At 37.5% G+C, this 22,951-nt stretch overlaps 1 long non-coding RNA gene across 6 annotated transcripts in view; it reads right to left on the bottom strand.

Moving 5' to 3' along the window:
• LOC140611833 (uncharacterized) overlaps window positions 1-22,951 on the bottom strand; it is an 85,924-nt gene that overhangs the window by 23,211 nt on the left and 39,762 nt on the right. Inside the window, exons 6-7 of one of the 6 annotated variants that reach the window (XR_012013084.1) lie at window positions 5,560-5,686; window positions 1,629-1,844 (exon numbers count right to left, since the gene is read on the bottom strand). The exons of the other annotated variants lie outside the window; for them this stretch is intronic. This is a non-coding gene — a long non-coding RNA (uncharacterized lncRNA). Of the gene's footprint in view, window positions 1-1,628; window positions 1,845-5,559; window positions 5,687-22,951 lie in introns of those variants that run through there. 6 annotated transcript variants of the gene reach the window in all.

Here is a 22,951-nt window from a genome sequence, read left to right as displayed (position 1 = left end):
ACAACATTAGAGAGCAATAAATTAGGGGTATATACAACAGCATGAAGAAGACATAAAGCTACAGCATTACACACACACACACACACACACACAATTTCCATAGCACAATATCATTTGCGCAACCTAAAAACACATACAAAGGTACCACTGTATTTTCATACGGTTTTATACATATCCAAGGACATGTGACAAACACAGCAGATTAGGTACCTGTGTGGGAGAGTAGGACAGGACCCAGAATGAGAAGAGTGAAAAGCACATAAGAGAGAATGAGCTTTTCCATGAATTGATGAGAATTATATACCATAAACTGGAAGTTATACTATCAATTCCAAAGCTGAAGCCAATGAAAAAGAAGAAAACGCATGGCAGCAAGATATTTCAGTTACTCATATTCAACTCATAAGTGTGTCTTTGTAGTTTAGAACACTGCCATCTTGAAGGTATTGGTTAATTTAGTATTTCCTATGCTTTTTGTTTGATCAGTCTTTATCTCAATTCCTTTTTGAGGAGAGGAGTTTATTTCTTGCTGTGCATTTCTCTTGTAGTCTTCAGGCAAAAATCCCCAAGTGCTTTAATAAATATATGATCTTTCTTTAGTATCGGATTGATGTTGGTTAATCAGTTTCTTGCATTCAGCTCCTTGCTCTGTCTAACAGACACTGCTGAAGGGTATGATCCTTAGTTAACAGGAAAATACACACTAACAGTAAAAACCGACCACACTTGGGCAGCTCACCTGGTGTTCCCAGCACACCATTTTGCTATGACGCACTAGTGGGCAAACACAGCTAAATGAGTTCTAGTAAAGTAATTCAAAAGGACACTATATGGCCATGAAAATTATGGAAACAATTTTAACAATATGAAGAATATAAATTCCATGGATAGTATTTGTAGTAAAGATAGGTTGAAAGAAAGTGTAAAACAGTTTAAAAGCGATTTTTTCTTTATGGTAGGAAGATTCGTCTTGGCTGTAGCCGACACAGTGAGTGCCCCCCACCCCCATAGTCCCCCAACCCTTCATTGTGCTCTACCAAATTTCAGTTGCCAGTACTGCATCTTTGTGTCTGAGATCTGTTCCCTTAGAAGAGGGGAAAACTGCCCTGCTGTCCCTACTGTTTACATGCCAAGCAATTGCTACCTCCTGGGGGCAAATCTCAAAAGACACACTTTGGGAGTTGTTTAACACCAATAGGAAAAACAATACGACATACAGATCACTTTATAATAAATTAATCACATTGGGGTGATGACTGATAGTCTAGAAATGTTGTCTATTACATGACTTTCTGACTTTCTCGGACTATGCTTAACTGTAAGGTTCATTAAAGCATGCTAACCACTTCTTAGTAGCTCTGTGAAAAAAAAAAAAAACTGAAAAGATCAGAGGAAAAATAGAAAATAAAAATTATATGAAAGACTCAATTGTGGATTATTTTTCCCCTAAGAGCCAATTTATTTTGTTAGGGTACTGCTATGACATAAGTCTTGGATTAACCAAATATCTGGTACCAAGAGATTAGGATATGTGAATTTAAGAACTTCTTAATTTTTATTTCGGTATTTCATTAATTAAAAATGCTTAGTATTCTAAAAGTTTTTGTGTTCATACCTGTCACTCAAGATAGGCAGGCTAGACCATTATCCATGGAAATGTTGTGCTAAAAGTCCAATCCATCTTAAGCTGTACTTGATGTTCCTTTAGGAGAGCTTCATCTAAATGAATTGGACAATAGCACCGCTCTCTCCCATCCAATGGTTCCACATGCCTTATAAAGAAGTCTCTGAATCTTGCATAAGCTTACTTCCTGATATCACTTTGGTTGGCTGTCACACTGAATCTACAAACCATGTATTGCCGGAACACAGAAAAACAAGTTAAAGGCAAAGATTCCTTTTTGGAAACTAACTGCTCAGTAGTCTTCATGATAAGTCTTGGAAAACCAAGTCACATTAAAAAAAAAAAAAATCCCCCACATACTTGCGTATATGCACATGCAGGCAAAAGAAGTGTGCTTTTAATCTAAGACAAAACCCTTTTAACTCATTCAATTAAAAATAATCACTCCATTGAATACCAAAAAAAAAAAAAATTCCTGCACAGTTTAATGTTTCAATTAAAAGAAATTCTAATCAAAATATTTCTCTGACATTTAGAAAATGGTTCTCAAATTTCTCTCTAAGAGAAAACAGAATAGCAGATATCTTTCTTTTTAAAGGGATGTGGGATTAGCTGTGCCTTGTGTGAAAGGGACACCGGTACTTAAAAATGTAGGTGGCTTCTTACCTTCCATACTCAAGCCTTTTGAGAATTTCTTTCACTTCTTGCAATGAGGCGCGTTCAGCCCACCCCTGGACCTTTGAACTGGATCTTGTTTCTTCTGTAAAATTATTTTTCTCCCCACATCTCTCTCCAAGGTTTGTATTTAATCTTTACCTAGTCTCCACACTCAGGGTGTTCCCCATGGTTTTCTATAAATATTTTAGTGAGAATTTATTTAATACTTGTTTCTCTTACTAGAATGTAAGCTGTGTGAGAAAACTAATTTTGTCCATTTTTTCCCCTCATTATTCTATTCTCAGTGCCTGATATTAGGAGTGTCCAATAAATAATCTCAATTTAGAACAAAATGATGAAATCAATAATTTATAATGGGATAATGAGTTAATTGTCTAAAACAAATTACATAGGGCGCTCTGCCTTACATAACTTCAAAATAAATGCCAAATGTTTGTCACCTGGGTAGCTTAATTGGTTAAACGTCTGAGCCTTTGACTCAGGTCATGATCCCGGGGTCCTGAAATCCACTCCCTGCTCAGTGGAGAGTGCTTCTCCTTCTGCCCCTCACCCCTAGCTTCTGTTCATTCTGTCTTACAAAAATAAATAAATAAAATCTTTAAAAAAATAAATAAATGCCAAATGTCCTAAATATTTAAATGTAAATGATGAAATTACAAAATATTTTAGTAATATATCTATAATTTGGGTGGTTGGAGAAAACTTTTCAAAATATAAAACCAAAATTGAAGCCATGCGGAAAATATTAACAGTTTTAATTGCATAAAACTTAAGTGAATTTGAATAACAAAAGAAAGTCTAAAAGTATTAAAAAAATCAATGCTGAGAAATATGTGTAAACCTGCTCCCATCAATAAGGAAGAAGAAGAAAACATTTCATAAGGAGATGATTTTAAACAAGAAATAAGTTCCTCTGATTTATGGTTTATAAGTATATAAGAACATTGAATCTTATTTGAAAATAAAGAAAAGTAAATTGTGTAGCACGGAGATACCACCTTTTTCCTGTCAGATTCTTAAAGAAAATGTAATAGAAATAATGTTTCCAAGTGTGCAGAAGTAGACACTCATCTACACTTTAGTATACATGTAAAACAAATTTACAATACAATAATTTGAAATATGCCTATTTATTGGTATGTGTATTGTCACATTATTTGTAATAATACATTGGACAGAATTAAGTCTCCTATAAGGAGGTTTTTAAAAATGTATAATAGTGCATCCAACAAAGGAAGGAGACACCAAGAGTGATGTCACCGAGTGTTTTTATTAGCATGGAAAAGAATTTCTTTTTTTTTTTTAAGTCTTTTTTTTAATTTATTTATGATACAGAGAGAGAGAGAGAGGCAGAGACATAGGCAGAGGGAGAAGCAGGCTCCATGCACCGGGAGCCCGATGTGGGATTCGATCCTGGGTCTCCAGGATCTCGCCCTGGGCCAAAGGCAGGCGCTAAACCGCTGCGCCACCCAGGGATCCCGGAAAAGAATTTCTGTACCATGTGTGAATCTTGCTCACAAAGAAGAATGTTTCGAATTATTCATCATCCAGTATTAATGGTATCTATATATATGCATATACATGCACATCAATTTATACTTATATGCACTGAAAAAGTTGTATTTTTATCATAAACAGAATAACAGGAGTTATAGGTTCTTTATATATGACTTGTTTTTATTTTAATTTTAATTTTTCTAATATTTCCTCTGTAAATGTCTTACCTTAAATAAAAACAACCTTTCATTGAAAGGTATTTGGAATAACTCCAAAAATGTATTCTGTGTGTCCAGCCCAAACCTGAGAGTCAATAAAGTTTAAGAATGAAAGAAATTGAACACAAAACACTTTTCTCAATTTTTTTCTTTCTCCTTTCTCTGATCCATCCTGCTTCGGCCCTCATTATTTTCTTGGAAATGAGAAGCAGTTTATTTCAGGTGTCTTAACTTTTTTTTTTTTTTTTTTTTTACTATAACTAAAACATAGGCTGATTTGTCCATTCTTATTGAAAGTCTAATGCTCAGAGGACTTTATGTGCACTGCATATATGTCACTTTCTTCATGGCAATATCATTATTTATGAGCATGCTTTCCTTCTACTGGGTTGTAAATTTTATGAGAACTGTGTTCTGACTAATTGATCTAATGTACCTCCCGCAGTGTTGAAATTAAATATGTATTTATTCATAATAGATTCTTAATATAGTTGAGGCAGTAAATATACTTTTCCTTTTCTACTGTTTCTTTTTTAAATATTTATTTATTGATTGATTATTTTTTAAAATTTTTATTTATTCATGAGAGACACAGAGAGACAGGCAGAGACATAGACAGAGGGAAAAGTGGGCTCCATGCAGGGACCCCGATGTGGGACTTGATCCAGGCATTCTAGGATCACGCCCTGAGGGGAAGACAGATACCCAACCACTGAGCCACCCAGGAATACCGTAGTTTTTCTTTTTTTTTTTTTTAATATGGGGCCTGAAATAGATGTACCTGTTCTTTATACTCAAGTCCCCTCCTTTGTCTATTTGAATCATTTTCAGATGTTTTACTATGTCTTAGGAAGATATATAGGGAGGTTTACGTAACATGGTTGTATGTCTAGTTTCCTTGGTATGAAGATCTTATATTTGTAAGCTGGTCTATCTCACTATGGACTGTCAAGACTTACTTTTTTCTTTTCTTTTTTAAAGATTTTATTTATTTGAGAAAGAGAGAGCTCAAGGGAGGGAGAGGGGCAGAGGGAGATAATCTCAAGCAGACTCCCCTGCTGAGCATGGAGCCCTACTTGGGGCTCAATCTCACAACTCTGACATCATGACCTGAGCTGAAACCAAGAGTCAGTTGCTTAACTGACTGAGCAACTCAGGCACACCTAAAATTTTCTTTCTAATAGGTGGACTGAATATTTTATCTGTGAATCTAGCCATTGGTTCCATCTCTGTGCCTTGTAGAAACAAGGTAGTGTGGCCTTTTGTCAACATGGTGGCTTCACATTTGAAGATAGGCACTTCTTTTCTGGGCTAAATGGCTCTACGTCCTCATGTGGCAGTTTCCTGTCACTTATTCCAGGCACTTGTGATGGCTCTTCCTGAATGTTTTGGTAGTTAACCCCTTGTGTTCCTTGGCTCCAGGAATAAAGCAAATGGGTGGAGCCTATCTGTGGAGAGCCCAGCAAAATGTGCACTTCCTGCTTTAGACCCTCAATGTGCTGGAAACAAGATGTCCAAGTAGCTAGTCCTAGCGCCATTTACCTGGTAGATGGTTCCAACATCTAGCTCTTGTTCTCAGTAGGAACATATTCCTGAAGCCAAGCTTGGAAGGCTGCTGGGAGAAGATCACCCAGAGTTGTCCCAGTGAAGCAATTATGCTCTGACTCAGCTGCTAGGAGATTAAATTTTTTTTTTTTTTTTTTTAATTTTTATTTATTTATGATAGTCACAGAGAGAGAGAGAGAGGCAGAGACATAGGCAGAGGGAGAAGCAGGCTCCATGCACCGGGAGCCTGATGTGGGATTCGATCCTGGGTCTCCAGGATCGCGCCCTGGGCCAAAGGCAGGCGCCAAACCGCTGCGCCACCCAGGGATCCCTTTTTTTTAAATTTTTTTTTTTTTTTTTAATTTTTATTTATTTATGATAGTCACAGAGAGAGAGAGAGAGGCAGAGACATAGGCAGAGGGAGAAGCAGGCTCCATGCACCGGGAGCCTGATGTGGGATTCGATCCTGGGTCTCCAGGATCGCGTCAGCTGCTAGGAGAAAATGGTTTTGTGAGTTTGTTAGTTTGGATTTTCAATTTCCATTCGTCTATTGTCCTTGTATCTATGCGAATATAATTTCCTCCCTCTGAAACTGAAAAGGAGTGAGTAGTAGAATTCCTGTAGCAAAAATCCTGTTTTATATTCTTAATATTAACCTTATACTGTCCTGACTTCTACCTGACCTGGGGTTGGAGCTAGCTGATTCAAGTAGGAAGAAACATGGGGTAGCCTCTCAGAAATGTTCTTAGCTGGAAATAGCCAAAAGTACAATCTTCATGGGTGGTAAAGACCTTCTTCTTCTTCCTTAGGACACAGATACCCAGCTTAAGTGCTGTCCCTGTGCCCCTCTGCCACACTCCAAACTTGTTTTTCTCCCCTCTGTAGCATATCATGCCTTTCTTCCTCTTCCTGTCCCCATGTTTTGATGCAGTAGGTTCTTTCTGACTAGACAGCGGAAACAGTCTCTGTGTGACCTCTCCTTCCTCCCCATAAGCCACAGGTCCCTCTGTAAAATGATTGTCTCTTTATACATTTTGTTTTACATTGCATTTCTTATTGGAGCAGAAATCAGTATTAAGCCTGTTCCTGAGGGATGGAGGTGAGCAGCTTACTTGATAAGATGGGAGTGAAGTTAGGGGAGCAATGCCTTCCCTGATGCTTTGGGCTGGATACTCCCTCCATGGGTGCTGAGAGAGTTTGTCATATTGCATCCTGCTACTTACTAACTTTTTAGAGTATGATTTCCTTAACTATTCCTTCCTTTATTTACTCAACAAGTACTATTTAGAGATTGCTCCCTGTGCTTGAGTCATAACTAGATCCCAAGGTAAAAAGAAACAAAACAAGTAAAAGAATATGATACCCTCCAAGTCACTGCTGGTAAGTCACTCACATCAACCCAGACAAGGAAACATGTACAGTAGAGTCACTGCTCAAAGGATCAGCTAATGTCTGTGAATCCTTAGAAGAGGTGCACTGCACTTGGCTGAGACATGAAGAGATCCTGAATGGAGCAGATCACTTTAAATCGAGTCCTGAAAGATGACCAGTTAGTCAAAAGAAAAAGCAAGGCTGGGGCAATGAAGTACAAGCATCCCTCATGCACTGCAGGTGAAACAGTGGCAATGCATTGTTCCTAGTGAAAGCACAGACAAGCTCAGGAGACTGGGAGTGTTGAGAGCAGCTGGAGAGGAGGGTGTGAGAAATGGGGACTGGAAATAGAGTCTTGAGCCAGTTACTCTGATCTTGGCATCTACTCTATGACCCCACAAAGTGTAGCCTTTACTGTCTACTCCATCTATCTATCTATCTATCTATCCATCATCTATCAATCTATCCATCTCTTTTTCTCATTTCCTAATGAACACATGAATGAAGAACAAAGTAGACATTTCAAAGCTATTTCCCCAATGTTATGTAAATATACATGAATAATAGCTGTTGAAATCATCAGAAAAAAAAGAACATTACCGTTTAAGTGTCATTATTTCTTAAGTGCCTGTGTGTGTGTTTGCTTAATTACTTTAAGTGAAAGCATATTTTTAAATTGCTGTGACTTCTACAAAATAAATGAATGACAGGGAGAGACTCAAGCCATGGACCACAAATTGCCTTTCATCCTATGAAGTGATCAATACCAGTCCTTGTTTATTGATTATTTGAGGGATTTATTTCCATCTGGAACATTTTATCACAGATATTTTAGTCTGTGCTAAAGGCTCTGGGAAGGCACACCTGTACAGTTTCTGTGATGTGACACCCTGTTCTTGCATGAAGCTGTTTATGCTGTAAACTCATGGTCATCCAGAAGATTCTAGAATAAAAACTATTGGAAGGAGCAAAATAAGGCTGGAAATAGGCCAGAGAAGAAGTGAGATAGAGCAACCACAGCTGAAGAGCACTCAAGTGTGTTTGTCTCTGAGTGGATCAAGGTGTTATTTGCATTAAGTTAAATAATCAAAACTGAACAAAAAAGTTTTGGGGCACCTACTTTGTTCTTAGTACTGAACCAAAGAAAAAAAATATATATATATCCTGGGATTATAGATCTGTACTCTGTACTTCATTAAATAGCTATCAATCATCTTTCCAGAACACCATAATGACTCCCAGGAAGAAATAAAAATTTCCACAGAAATAAAAGGAACATTGGGTAGGTGGGGGAGGAAACAGAACCCTACGAAGAGCTGGAATAAATGTTAATAGCCAGCTGAATGGAAAGATGATGAGATCTGTAGTTAACATTTGTTAACGGGCCTGTAACTTAATCCCTTATAAAGTAGAAAAGAATGAAACAAGAGACTAATATAATGGGGGAAAGATAGTTTTTTTTCAAAAAGTGGTGCTAGGAAACTGGATAGTTACATGCAAAAGAATGAAACTGGACCACTTTCTTACACTATTACAAAAATAAATGTGAAATGGACTAAGACCTACATATAAGACCTGAAATCACAAAAGGGAAAGTATAGGCAGTAAAGTTTTGCACATCAATCTTAGTTCTAGATTTTTGGAATATTGTCTCCTCAGGAAAAAGCAACAAAAGCAAAAATAAACAATCAGGGCTATGTCAAACTGAAAGGCTTTTACATGAAAAGGCAATCTAGTGAACGGGAAAAGATACTTGCAAATGACATATCTAATAGGGTATGGTATCCAAATTATATAAAGAATGCACACAACTCAATGTGCATAAATACATACACAAACAAGCCAATTGAAAATGAGCAGAGGACTTGAATAGACATTTTTTTCCAAAGAAGGCATACAGATAGCCAAGAGGTACATGAAATCGTGCTCAACATCATTAATCATTAAGGAAATGCAAATCAAGAGCATATTGAAATATCATCTCATACCTGTCAGAATGGCTAGAGTCTCAAAAAGACTAGAAATAATAAGTGTTGGTGAGGATATGGAGATGCACGGTTGGTAGAAATGCAAATTGGTATAGCCACTATGGAAAATAATACAGAATTTTCTCAAACAATTGAAATAGAAATACCATATGATCTAGCAACTTCACTTCTGGATATTGATCTGAAAACAAAAAAGAAGCACTAACTCAAAGAGATATATGTACCCCGATGTTCATGGTAGAATTATTTACAATAGCCAAGATACAGAAGCAAACTGATTGTTCATTGATAGATGAATGGATAAGGAAGAAGTCACACACACACACACATAGGAATATTACTCAGCCATAAAAAAATGAGATCTTGCCATTCGCAAAAACATGGTTGGACCTAGAAGGTATTATTATAAGTGAAATAAGTGAGACAGAGAAAGACAAATACTGTATGATTTCACTTATAAAAAGCAAAACAAACAAGCAAAACAAATCAGAAACAGGCTCATAGCCTCGGTGTCCATCAAAAGATGAATGGATAAAGAAGATGTGGTCTATGTATACAATGGAATATTCCTCAGCCATTAGAAACGACACATACCCACCATTTGCTTCAAGGTGGATGGAACTGGAGGGTATTATGCTGAGTGAAATAAGTCAATCGGAGAAGGACAAACATTATATGGTCTCATCCATTTGGGGAATATAAAAAATAGTGAAAGGGAATAAAGGGGAAAAGAGAAAAAATGAGTGGGAAATATCAGAAAGGGAGACAGAACATGAGAGACTCCTAATTCTGGGAAACGAACTAGGGGTGGTGGAAGGGAAGGTAGGCGGGGGGTGGAGGTGACTGGGTGACGGGCACTGAGGGGTGCACTTGATGGGATGAGCACTGGGTGTTATTCTATATGTTGGCAAATGAACACCAATAAAAAATAAATTTATAAAAAAATAAAATAAAATAAAATTCAGAGAAAAAAGAAAAGAAACAGGCTCATACATACAGACAACACCCTGGTAGTGGCCAGAGAGGAAGAGGTTGGGGTGGTGGGCAAAATAGGTGAAGGACATTAAGAGGTACAAACTTCTAGTTACAAAATAAATAAGTCATGGGGAAGTACAGTACAGAATAGAGAATATAGTCATAATAACTTGGTATAGTGACAGATGGTAACTAGACTTATTCTGGAAATCATTTTATAATGTATATAAACGTTGAATCACTATGTTGTGCATCAGAAACCAATATAATATTGTATGTCAACTATACTTCAATGAAAAAAGAATAGGGAGACTGATACATAATTTTCATGCCTACCATTAAGATTAGGCAATGCATACGAAGTGATAGGCAATTTGTAATTCTTGCTATTTCAACTGATGTAGCTGTTATTACTATTATTAATTTATGTTATTTTATTTATTTTTAAAGATTTTACTTATTTACTTGAGAGAGAGAGATGGGAGAGGAGAGCAGGGAGAGAGAGAAGCAGACTCCCCGCTAAGTATGGAGCCCCACACTGGGCTTGATTCTAGGACCCTAAGATCATGAAAGCCCCCCCAGTGCCTCACCGTTATTATTTTATATATTTTAAAATTGTATATCCTTTGCTCTCAATGAACAGAAAGAAAACTGAGTTCTTATTAAAGGTCATGTAGTAGTTAATGAGAGATGTAGAGTCAGTTCCTCTGACCCATAACCAAATTCTCTATGAAATCACGTGACATGCTCAGTTAAAACATTGTTGCCCTACTCTGTGCTCCGTATGGCCTCTTAGACTCTCTCTACTTGCTCTTCTCCACTTACATGCCTCAATGTAAAGAGAACCCCCCCCCCACCCTTTAATGGAATAATTTGAGGAGTCAGGAAGAGGCACTGCCTCAGTAAAACATGTCTCCTGCTACCCCAGTGATGACTGAAATCTTACCATTGAGAGTTTAGTACTCTGATTTCAACATTGCCTTCTTCCTCTGTTTGTTTTCACAGTTACTTCTAGCCATGCAATAGGAGCATGAGTGACTTCTTCAACACTGAGGCAAAGATTCCTGAATTCATTCAAATGATTACACCATTGGGAATTCCTCTACCCTTTGGGGGAATGCTTTGGTATTTTCATAGGTTCACATTAAAGGAAGTAATTAAAGCAGACACCATTCGTTCTAGGCCCTAGTATGAAAAAAAAAGTTTAAATAAAAGAGACAACATGAAAATAACCCCTCCCAAATTTCTTATGTATAGATCTAGCTCAGATAATTGAGAGACTAATATTATCACCAGGCCCCTCCCTTCATGGCCAGGCATGACAGAAATATATAATGTTCTCTCTGGAATAAGAGAAAAGGGGGAAGATGCTGGCACATGGTAGTGATTACTGGTTGAGAAAATACCTATAACAAAGGTTACTTCAATAACTGGGAGTTAGTGAGAAGGATCTGGGGTTAAGGGCATAGACTCAGACACAACTTTTGTTCAAGTGCTAGCACAGCATGTTGCAAAAGTGACTTACCTTTCAAAGTTTCTCAGTTTCTTTATTTGTGAAATGGAAGTAATAAGATCTGCCTCTTGGGTTGCTGGGAGAATTATGTTACATAAGAAGCTCTCTGTTTTGTCTTTCATAGAGTAGACTTTTAGAAGATGCTAACAATTTTTTAAAAAGATTTTACTTATTTATTCATGAAAGACACAGACAGAGGTAGAGACATAGGCTGAGGGAGAAGCAGGTTCCCTATTGGGAGCCTGGTGTGGGACTCGATCCCAGGATTCCGGGATCACGCCCTGAGCCGAAGGCAGACACTCCAGCACTGAGCCACCCAGGCATCCTGATTCTATCAATTTTAAAAATAACTTTATAAAAAAACATTTAAATTCTATATCTCATGAAACACGTTTTATTGCCTGGATAGAGTGGCCCAGTAATCTCCTCTCATATGTAGGATGCCTCAACCTTTTTACTGACCAAAGATTCTTTAAGAAGCCCAGTGTTTCAGCTACATTATGGGATGCAGGCCAACCGTAATGTTTTATTTGAACAGCATTTCATGAAACTAAAATCACTCCAAAACATTTTAAAATAATGAGATTTCATATTAAAAACCAAACTTAATGTACATCTGTTGAAAAACTGTAAACTCAAGTAAGCTGGGCTTTGTTCTGGTGAGGTGGTGATGAGGGGGGACTCAACTGTGTCAGGCTGTCCCTTCAGAAAGGGCTGTCCCAGCTCCCACTCTGCTGATCACTGATCTGGCCTGTCTGGTTGACCCTCATCTTAAGCTCAGAAGTTTAATAGTCCTGAAAAGTGGTCTGTGTTCATTTGCTGATATCTAAAGTATCATTTTTTTTTCTCGAAAATTGAATAGTTATTATTTGATGCAGATTTTCACCTGGTCTCAGAGCCACCAAACATATCTTTTATCCCATATTTTGAGAATTCTATTTTATCAAGAGTGACAAATAGATGGGACTATCCAGTGTTTTAACGTTCACTATTAGAAAAGGGAGGAAGGGAGGTGGTGATATCAGGCTTGAGAAGGATGATAAAGTCACAGAGGTGAACTCCCACTGAAGCTCAGATAATGAAGACAGATGAACAAATGTTTCCTGTAAACCTCCCTCTAGAAGGTAGTTTCGTGCCTGTTCAAGTAGAGGCCTGCCTGAAGTTTTAAGCTTCCTTGTCCCAATAGGACAGAAAAACACAGATTTGGAATACATCCTGTGTATTGTAGCCAGAAGAAAGTAGGGCCAGGCAAGTCCAGAAATTCTCTAGAACTGTAGCCCCAGGCCTTGGACAGGTGCAAGGTGGGAGCATGCAGAGTGGTGAGGTCAGGATCCTGGAAATACACCTGTACTGCAGCCAGAGAACTATCTTAGAAATAAGACAGGCAAGAAGCAGTTATGTGAACAAATGATTCCAAGCCAGGGGAGGTGGTGAGCCAATGCTTAAACAACAATGTACTTTAAACTACTTCATCTCAGGCCATGTAGTATAAATGTATATATTAGCAAGTTTCCATTGCATGTTTGGGTTGGTCAGTTGCCATAATCATGCCAGGGAGATCTGCTAGCTTTAAATCAGCAAGCTCACACTGCAGAAGTGCCTACCTATGCATTCTATTTGTTTTCTCACCAAATGATATTAGAGGCTCTGCTAATTAACTAGAAAGCTTGATAGATATTAGAAAGGTTGTTGATTAGAAATAGGAGGTGTTAGAAATGTGCTTCCACTGAATAATTTTTGGTATTCAGTATTTGTGGATAAAGTAAGATATTTTGAAAATAATCCTTGCTTTTTAAGGAACAGAGCACTAAAATCTAGTGTCCACCTTACCATATACCCTTTAGAGATAACGTGGATGGCTTGATTCATCAGTGAGCTTGTGTCTAGAGGCTGGTTTAGAAAAGAATTGGTCATAGCATTCCAAGAGATGATTTGCTGAAATACGCACTTTGAATATTATATGATTTATTTTCAAAGAATCTTCCAAGCAAGGCATATTCAGTCTCAAAATAGAATAGTGGGATTTCATTGGGGCTGCACTCTTGCTTGTTAATATTTGTACATGTGACAGAATTTGGTCTGGGACTTGATTTTATAATTTCCTGGTACCTACGTTATGAGAGAGTGCTAAGTTTCACTTATATCCAATCATTGGGCTGTACTAGTATGATTGTTAGAAAGCACCTAGTAACTATGCGTGACTACCATGCCTATGAGCTGTGTAGATAGACAAGCACAAGGATGACCCAAAGATTAAAAGGCAGAGCACTGGTACCAAGGGAGCTTCATGGATCAGTAAAGGCATCTGTGCTCTGGTGGGGCCAGCATAGGGCTTGGTTGTAGCTCTACCTGCTGGGGGCAGTGGGGTAGATACCTTGGTGAGTGGTAAAGCACTAAGACAAGACTTGGGAGGCTTGGTTTGTGAACTTGTGTAAGACTTCTCTCCGCTCTGGGCTTCAGCTTCCTGATACATTAGATGAAGCATTGGAGGAGATATAGTATCAGCTGGACTAGCACAGTGCAGTGAATGAAACAAGATTTCAGAGCCTGTGGTCATGGCTAGGATCCCAGGCTTACTACTGATTAGTTCAGACTCCTCGTGCAAGTTATTTAGCACATTTAAGTTTTCATATTCTTTTTTTAAAATTTTTATTTATTTATGATAGTCACAGAGAGAGAGAGAGGCAGAGACACAGGCAGAGGGAGAAGCAGGCTCCATGCACCGGGAGCCCGACGTGGGATTCGATCCTGGGTCTCCAGGATCTTGCCCTGGGCCAAGGGCAGGCGCCCAACCGCTGCGCCACCCGGGGATCCCAAGTTTTCATATTCTTATCTATCAAACAGAGGCAATGATATTTCATAGAGACTGGTTTTGAACTAAGTGAAATGAGAAATGTGAAGTACTGAAACATGGCATGCCACACGAATGGTGTTCAACAGTGGTGAGCCATCCCCCTCTTCTCTTTCCTTTAGGCTCATTCTATAAATCTATGCTTAAGAGTAAATGAAGGCCAATTAGGACCCAGGTAACGTAATCTTGGGAATGGTGATGTTATGTACTCAGTGTTGGATTTGAGATGATGGTTAAGTGATGACAGTAAAATCTCCTACTTTTGGGGATCCCTGGGTGGCTCAGCAGTTTAGTGCCTGCCTTCGGCCTGGGGCATGATCCTGGAGTCCCGGGATGGAGTCCTGCATCGGGCTCCCTGCATGGAGCCTGCTTCTCCCTCTGCCTGTGTCTCTGCTCCTCTCTCTCTGTGTCTATCTGAATAAATAAATAAATAAACAAACAAACAAACAAATAAATAATAAAAATCTTTAAAAAAATCTCTTACTTTCAAAGTTAAATGGTTAACGTGCTAATGAAGGAATGCATGTTTAATAAGTGAGAGACTCATTTTTAGGCTGAATTCTTCCCCACAGAAAGGGCAAAAGACAGCATGCCACAAACTAAGAAAGCTCTGAAGGGAAACTAGAACACACAAACTATTCCTTCAGCAACATGACCAAGAATACCACCAGAGAGGCAGAATCTCTCTTCCTCCACACATGCATACACACACACACACAAACACACAAATTATATATATACATATATTATACATATACATATATATTCAAGTAGAATTAAAAATATGGAATTATGATTTTAGTCATCACCAATTTCTTCTGTCTTCTTTAAGCCATTAATTAATGACTTTGGCCTTATTAAAAACTCAAATTGCTTGGTTCCTTTATGTGGCATTTCAGTTAAGCAATAATTTACGTTTATTTAAAAATTAAGCAAAATATTGGGGCACCTGGGTGGCTCAGTCAGTTAAGCATCTGACTCTTGATCCTTAGGTCATGAGTTTAAACTCCACATTGGGTTCCACACTGAGGCTAAAGCCTACTTAAAAAAAAAAAATAAGCAAACAGAAAGGAGAAGCAAAACCTTAAAAAGCAAAAAAGGAAGCCCAATTCAATGAAAGAGAATTAAATCAGTTAGTATTCAATAAACAGGAGAGGTAGATATGGATGTGGAGGCAGAGAAGCAGAAGAGTAGTTAGATAGCTAGAGACAGATATGTCTTCTTATTGGAATAGGGAGAGCTTCTGTCCCCTGTCCTAGGAACACAACTCTTTAGGTGTGATTCCAGAGTGAATTGGTGTGGCTCACAGAAACCTTCATGTGAGGATTTTTTTTTTTTTTTTTTTTTTAAGATCTCATGATTTCTGCTCCTTCTTCCCCTTTTCCTCTTCCCAACAGTTTCCCAGCCAGAGGTAGGCTGAAGACGCAAAATGACACCTGGGAATGTTTCCTTCTTCATCTCTACCTATTTTTAAATGAGGTCTGCATGTGAACATCTCCTACTTTTCCTTTGCATCCCTCATTCCTCCTTCCATTGTTACTCCCTCCAATTGTCCCTCTTTTAGGGAGATCTGAATCTTGAAGACCTGAGTTAGCACTTTGAGGCTTCTACCTCATTTTGTGCCCAGTACCATTATATTTGGAAAATGATCTTCAGAGCGTTGGAGTTAGGAACATATCCATACTGTGGTGAAGATAGACCTGTCTCATTGATTTTTTGTGGTTGCTTTTGTAGATTTTAGCAAGTTTCCTAGGGTAAGAAGTGAAACAGGAATGGCTTTATTTAACCTCCTTAGCCAGAAATCCCATACCTGTGAAGATTTGGGTGACCAGATTTAAAACAATCAAGTAAGTATTTCCGAAAGATTTATGCCTTAGCCATTTATTTTCATTTTTGGATGTGTCGTGTTTTATTTCAGTACTATCTATAGAAGAAAACAACTACACAGGTAACAACAAGGGAAAGAATGTCTGAAGGGCCAAAGTAAAAATATTTTAAAATATTTAATATTTAATGTATTCAAAACCTGCAAGTTTTTAAGGGGGAGTTCCAAATGAAAGAAACATGAAACAAAATTAGAGATGAGAAAGAAAAATGTTCTCACATTGCCATGTGTGTTTGATGTCTTATTTCTGCCGTATTTAGGGGGATGTCCAGGGTACATTAAGGCTCCATGTGGCCTCCCTTACCATGAATCCCCCTCCACCACCCCTGGTACAGGATGCTATTTATTCTCTTTGCTTTTCTTCAGGAGTTCTTTATCCCTCTTTTGGATATATATTTGTCCCTGCATGGTAGACCCAAAGCACTAGAACTGAAGCATTAAAACCTTTTGAATTAAATAGTGTTAGGAGATTATTTTCACAGGAACCCTTAAAAATAGATGTATCAAATTACTGTAATTCTAATTTTTCAAATGTTAGTACTTTTGACAAGTTGCAGCTCTGTTTACCCATTCTTATAGGAGCCTCATGATTTCCCCTAAAAGAGCAGCATGAGGCTGGAATTTTCAGTTTATCAGAGAAAATTGCGTGCATTTTCCAAAGGCAAATTGCAGACCAAAGGCATTTGTAGATGAATAGAAACCTATGTGAAAGGGAACACTCCGCTGTGTTTGCCCACTTGTAACTTCAACCACTTCAACCCAAATTACCTTTTGAAACACCGTTTGGAAATCTAAAGAATTTCAAAAGGCACCATTAATAGGTGTGTTGAAAATAGAACCCAACTTCCTCCAAACCCAGGGCTTCACTATTCAACATCTTAACTTCAGCTGAATCTTTCTTTTAAGTTTTTTCAAGTATGTTCAAGTTTAAGTTCATGAAATTCACAGGTCCAAAATACACCAGAATTTACATTGTACTTTCTCAGCATTATGAGATTCACTATTAGGAAGTCCTGGATTTAAACCCCATCCTGCCCTGAAGAAGCATGGCTTATTGCGAATCTTATCACATATATCTGAACAACCCTTTTATTAAAAAAATAGTAAGTAAAAATATTATTGTGAATTGAAGCACAAAGGATTACGGGACTCTTTTGAAGCTTCTCAGCAAACCCACGGCAGGCTTGGTACTTGGACTCTGATCTCCCCTAGTCTTTCAGGAGAATATTGCTTTAAGTGGAAAGTGCTTTATGTTTTCTCTATAATATTTAATTAGATGAAGGCGTCACTCCCTCTGGTATTGGCTTCTCAACATTTACTGTCCATCCCCATTCTCTAGCTTACCCTCTCCTGTTCTGTGTTTCCTGGAGGCTGATGGCCCAGGGTACTGACTGGGATCCTTTCCTCTTTGGCTTCAGCTCTGGTAGCCTGATGGAAAGCATGGAAAAGGGAAGAGGGTGGGAAATGGAAGACCAAGTGCTTATTCTTCTCACTCAGGCCATCTTCAGGTCTGGCAACGTGGCAACCCTGAGACTATAGCCGGGGGGCAGCTCCTGTTTCATACTCTGCTCTTGACCACATTCCACCTCCTCCCTTCACTCTATTAGGTCTAAGGGCGAAACAGCTTCCCACTATTGCTAGTTCCTAGATGTCTGCTTATACCCTTGGGAGTTTCCTCACTCTATCCACATGCTGGTAAATAATTACTTCATTAAGAAGTTTCTTTAGAAGATCCCAACTGAAGATTCCGTGTTTAATGCTGCACTCCGACATGTCATGAACACTTTGCATGTTTAATAAAAAAGAAGTTTGTATCTCTTTCTGCTCCTGCCCACAATTGTGGTGCATAGCCTGTGGTTATAGAAGAGATAAACAAACTCTCTGTAACTAAAAGCAGATGTGCACTGGAATGCTCTAATTCAAAAGCTGCTACCAAAACAATTTCTAAAGTGGGCAAGACATTTCTACTCTGGAGAGATGGATCTACATATGTACCCATGTTATTCTCTTAGCAGGAGCTTCTCATCATGTGATTGGCTTGCTGTATCTCCCTGCTGTGGTTTCTGGGTCTTATTCAGGTGTCTTGATCTCATCAGTCTTTGTATCCCCTAGTGAGCTGTTCCAAGCAGGGTGTTAGGGAAGGACAGCTGACAATGCAGAGAGCACAAAGTGCTGTTTCATGTTATCAGGGAGAGCAGAGTTCTGATATACAAAAGAGAAGATAATTCTTTATTTTTGCTTTTGGGATATGCTTGGCATTTATTAATTAACATGCCTGTGACTCTGAAAACTCTGAAAACTCTAAAAATGTACTTTCTTAAGAAGTGTAAGTTTAAGGGGCACCTGGATAGCTCACTGGTTAACCATCTACCTCCCACTCAGGTTGTGACCTTAGGGCTCTAGGATTGAGTCCTGCATCAGGCTTCCTGCAGGGAACCTCCTTTTCTCTCTGCCTCTCTCTCTCTCTCTCTCTCTGTGTCTCTCATTAATAAATAAGTAAAATCTTATTAAAAAAAAAAAGAAGTAAAGCTTACTTTCCTCATGGTATGCAACTTTCTTCTCCCAACCTAACATTAATTGAATTATCCTACTCTATTTTGAAAATGGCCAGTTTCAAGCTGAATGCAAAACTCACATCAAAATTTACTTCTCTCTCTCTGTCTCTCTCAATTTTATTTCTATCATTGGTCTATCTTATATAACTTCATTTTGCCAATTTTCCTGGTCCATTATGTCAAAGTATTAATTTACTGTTTTACTGTAAAAGGTTTTCCATTGCCACTCAAGCTGCATTCCATAGAATGCATGAGAAAGAAGAAAATTTTGAAGAAAAATAAACAATCAGTAGTCTGATTGAATTTAAGTTTATTAATAGTAAACAATCAAAACTATTTGTTAGGGGAGTTTTCAATATGTAAATTACTCTCCAATGCTCAAAATAATAATAAAAATAAAAATTGGAATAAGAACATGTGAAAAAAAGGTCAATGAACACCCTGTGAAGTATTCGGTTTTGGGGTAATTGGTAATTGCTTATACTTATATGCTTTGCCATCTATCAACTATTCACTTATTCAACAAATATTTCCTACAGCTCTTTTAATATACAAAGCATTTTGGAGTGGCTTTAAGCACAGAATATATTCCCTACCATAAAAAGAACTTAAAGTTTACTTTAGAAGAAAACACAGGCATTTTTAAATACAAAACTAGCAGCAAATAAATATTTCAAGCAGAATGAGGCAGTGCAGTGGAGCATCTACCCTGGGGGTGGAAACAGGATTCTACTCTCGGCCACCAGTCAATAAGAAGTGTCACTGACAGGAACCCCCCAATGTAGCCACATTTTTTTTTACCCCTTCTGGATACAGAGAGATGCTTATAGCAGTTCCATAAGAATTCCTCCTGGAAACTACTCTCTGGAGTCAGTGAACAGTCAATCATGAGAAATTTTCGTCTGCATATTGGGAAATTTGATTAGCAGTCATATTTTAAGGGTTAGGAAAAACACAACTATACTTTCCAGCAGTTTAAGTGACTTCATCAAAGGAAATGTATTTATTTATGTCAGCTGCTCTCCACATTCCCTTTTCTTTGTCCCTCTCTATGTGCATGTGTCTGCACACTACACACACTCATGCACACACACAGCAGGTATTGCACATGAGAACTGGTACATATCACTAGCATTTTAGATATATAATTGGTGCAAAAAGGTACATTTATGACAACTATTTTTTCATGTGGAAATTCTGACAAAAATCTCACTTTATTTTTTCACTACTCAAAATATTTTCTCTTTGTGCTTAGCTAAAAGTCATTTGTCCTTTATGGTTTATTTCAAGGGCCTGTTCTCTTCTTGTCCTATTCAGAAATGATCACCCCCATCTACTCTCCATCTTGCTCCAGAAGACAAGCCAAATAATTATAGATCACATGATCAGTTAGTAGCCTCACCAGGTAAAGAATTAGTCCTCTGTGCCAGCAAATAAGGAAAGAAAAAAAGAAAAGAAAAAGAAAAGCTACTAATATTTCTATTAGTCTGCAGGAGAAATGCACTATTTGAATAGTAGCTTTTAATTGTCATTTTCTGGAACAGCTACTTCATTTAAACTTCTCTGTTATTTAAAATAAACACCCTAATGCTCACATTCCTGCCTGGGACATTTTTAGCAATAACTGCTGGTTGTCAATGACAACAATCATATTTAATTGTTCATCCTGACATGCTCCAGCACTCTATTAGACACAGATTACTCTAGATTGAATAAATGAATAGCAAAGAGGCTGGCCAAGAGGTCTGAACACATTGGTGGAAACAGTGAGTTACATCAGCTCTCATGAAATGCAGGAAGAGTCAGCATGGGTCAAGAGCTTGTTAGAATTTCAGGGTGTCCATTTCTGCCTGAATTTTCAAAAATCAAGCATATTGTTGACTTTATCTTATAAAAGGGAAGAAGATGAAGATCAGATTCTGAGATTGGGTGTTACTTCACTATTTCACTATATCTCCCCAAGTTATAATTCAGGAAGAGAATAAAATGTATCTTGTTCTTAATAGGAATTTTTAGAAGCTACACAATCAATAGTCTTATAACTGAATTATAGTTCAATTTTTCTTTCATTTCAATATTTTTATTATTTTATTAAGAAAGATAACTAAGTAATACCTTTACATACCATATCAGAGCACTGTTGTAATATAAATGGGATTATCACAATGAATGCCTGAAGATAAAATTACAGAACCTCCTTTTCACTCACATAGAGTTTTATTAACATGCCTTTCCTTTGTTTCTATCCTATCTTGAACTTTCCTTAAAATTCTAGAATAAACACTTTTCTGATCATCTTTACATCATTGACAAGTCATAAATGGCTATGTTTTTCTTTTAAATGATAAAGATGAAAAGTTTGGGATATTTAATTGGTCATGTCACTGAACCCAGATGTATGGGAATCACTTTTGTGCCCTAGTTAGGGCTTCATACCAGATCAGGAGTCTGGATCTCATGCTCTGGTATTCGGTTAAACACTGAATCAAAATCATCAAATAATAATAATAATAATCACCATTATTATTTTACACATATGTGTTAACATTGAGTATGTATTATCTTAAAAAATGTTCTCCTTTTAGAAAATATGTGCCATAAATATTTTCTCCACATATGTAAGTAAATGTCTCTATTTGCTACAGAGTAGTCCATTCACTGACAGCACCCTCTTGAATAATTTATTCAAAAATTATTTTGTTACTTCACGTTCACAAGTTTATTGTTTTATAATCTTTTGTATCAACACCCCTGTATGTCTCTATGCACAAGAAAGGCAGAGAATAGATATTTGAAGACCTTTTTAAAAAAGATTTTATTTATTTATTTATTTATTTATTTATTTATTTATTTTTCATGAGAGACACAGAGAAAGAGGTGGAGACATAGGCAGAGGGAGAAGGATGATCCCAGAAGGGAGCCTGATGCAGGACTTGATCCCAGGACCCCAGGATCATGACCTGAGCCAAAGGCAGGCACTCAACCACTGAGCCACCCAGGGGCCCCTGTCAGTTTCCTTTTTTAAAAAGCATATTCAATATAAAAATGCAATATAATTATTAGGGTGATTTAAAAAAAAAGTGTCTTTGGCACCTGAATAACAATGCATTCAAATAAAGAATAAGTGGCTAGAAGGGTATTAAGGAGGTCACTCATGATGAGCACTGAGTGTTTTATGTAAGTGATGAATCACTGAATTCTACACCTGAAACCATTATTGCACTGAATATTTGAAGAAGAAAAAAGAATAAATGTCATGGTGCAATTTTAAAGAATGGGAACTCAGTAGAAATCTGTCCTTACAATGCAGTGAAAGGACTTTGTGAAGACTATTTTCTTCAGCCCAGCTTTACTAGATCTGCATTTTTGAAGGTGTCAGAAATTTTGTCCCAAGATACATGAGTATTGTTCTCTGGTGCTAATTATTATTTTAGTTATCTAAAGATAACACATCTATATACCTACAAGTTAATTGAAAGGGAATTTCTTGGAAGTTAAGGAATGAGAGTTGGTTTCCTACCACTTTGCTTTAAATTTAGATGGTAGTTTTGTTTCTACTCTACATTTATGGTCTATAACCCTGCATCATAACCAGTTGACAAGGGTGAGCCAAACATGCTGAAATATCAGCTTGAGAATTTTAAATGTAGATCTTATAGAAAATAAAAGCAAGCTCGTCTTACTAATACTAACTGCCCAGGAGGACACCTGCATTTTAATAAAGCTAATGAAATGTTTTTTGTTGAATCATGGTTTCCTTATTATCAGATGCTCAATGAGTATTCCGTGTTAAGCCCTGTACTCAGCACTGGTGGATTAAGGATTATCTATCTATCATCATATCTGTCTTTATCATCTATCTAGATATTGATATATACATATAGATATAGTTTTTATCTTTAGGAAAACCAGAATTAAATGAGGATCTCAAGGGGAATGAGGAGTGAAAAGTGGAGACTCTAATTCAAGTGAGTGATTCAAGGAAGGCTTCCTAGAGAAGGGAATCATTACATTGAAGCTCAAAAGGCCAGGACATTATGTGGGTAAATAACTACGGAAGGGCTGTAAAAGACTAAGGAGGAAGAGGTAAGCTTTAATATGGTTATTTAAAAATTGTTCTATAAAACTAAAGGATAAGTAATAAGAAATTACCCTAAGTCAGTGTTTCTCAAGCCTGTCCATAAGAAGGAATAATTCTTGTGAATTTAAAAGGCTCATGAGCATGGAAACTATCCTAGGCCTACTTATAAG

The sequence above is a fragment of the Canis lupus genome, chromosome 20, assembly GCF_048164855.1.
Source record: "Canis lupus baileyi chromosome 20, mCanLup2.hap1, whole genome shotgun sequence".
Lineage (NCBI taxonomy): Eukaryota > Metazoa > Chordata > Mammalia > Carnivora > Canidae > Canis > Canis lupus.
Note: the sequence above shows the minus strand (reverse complement) of the source record. Positions and strands in the feature narration are given on the sequence as shown.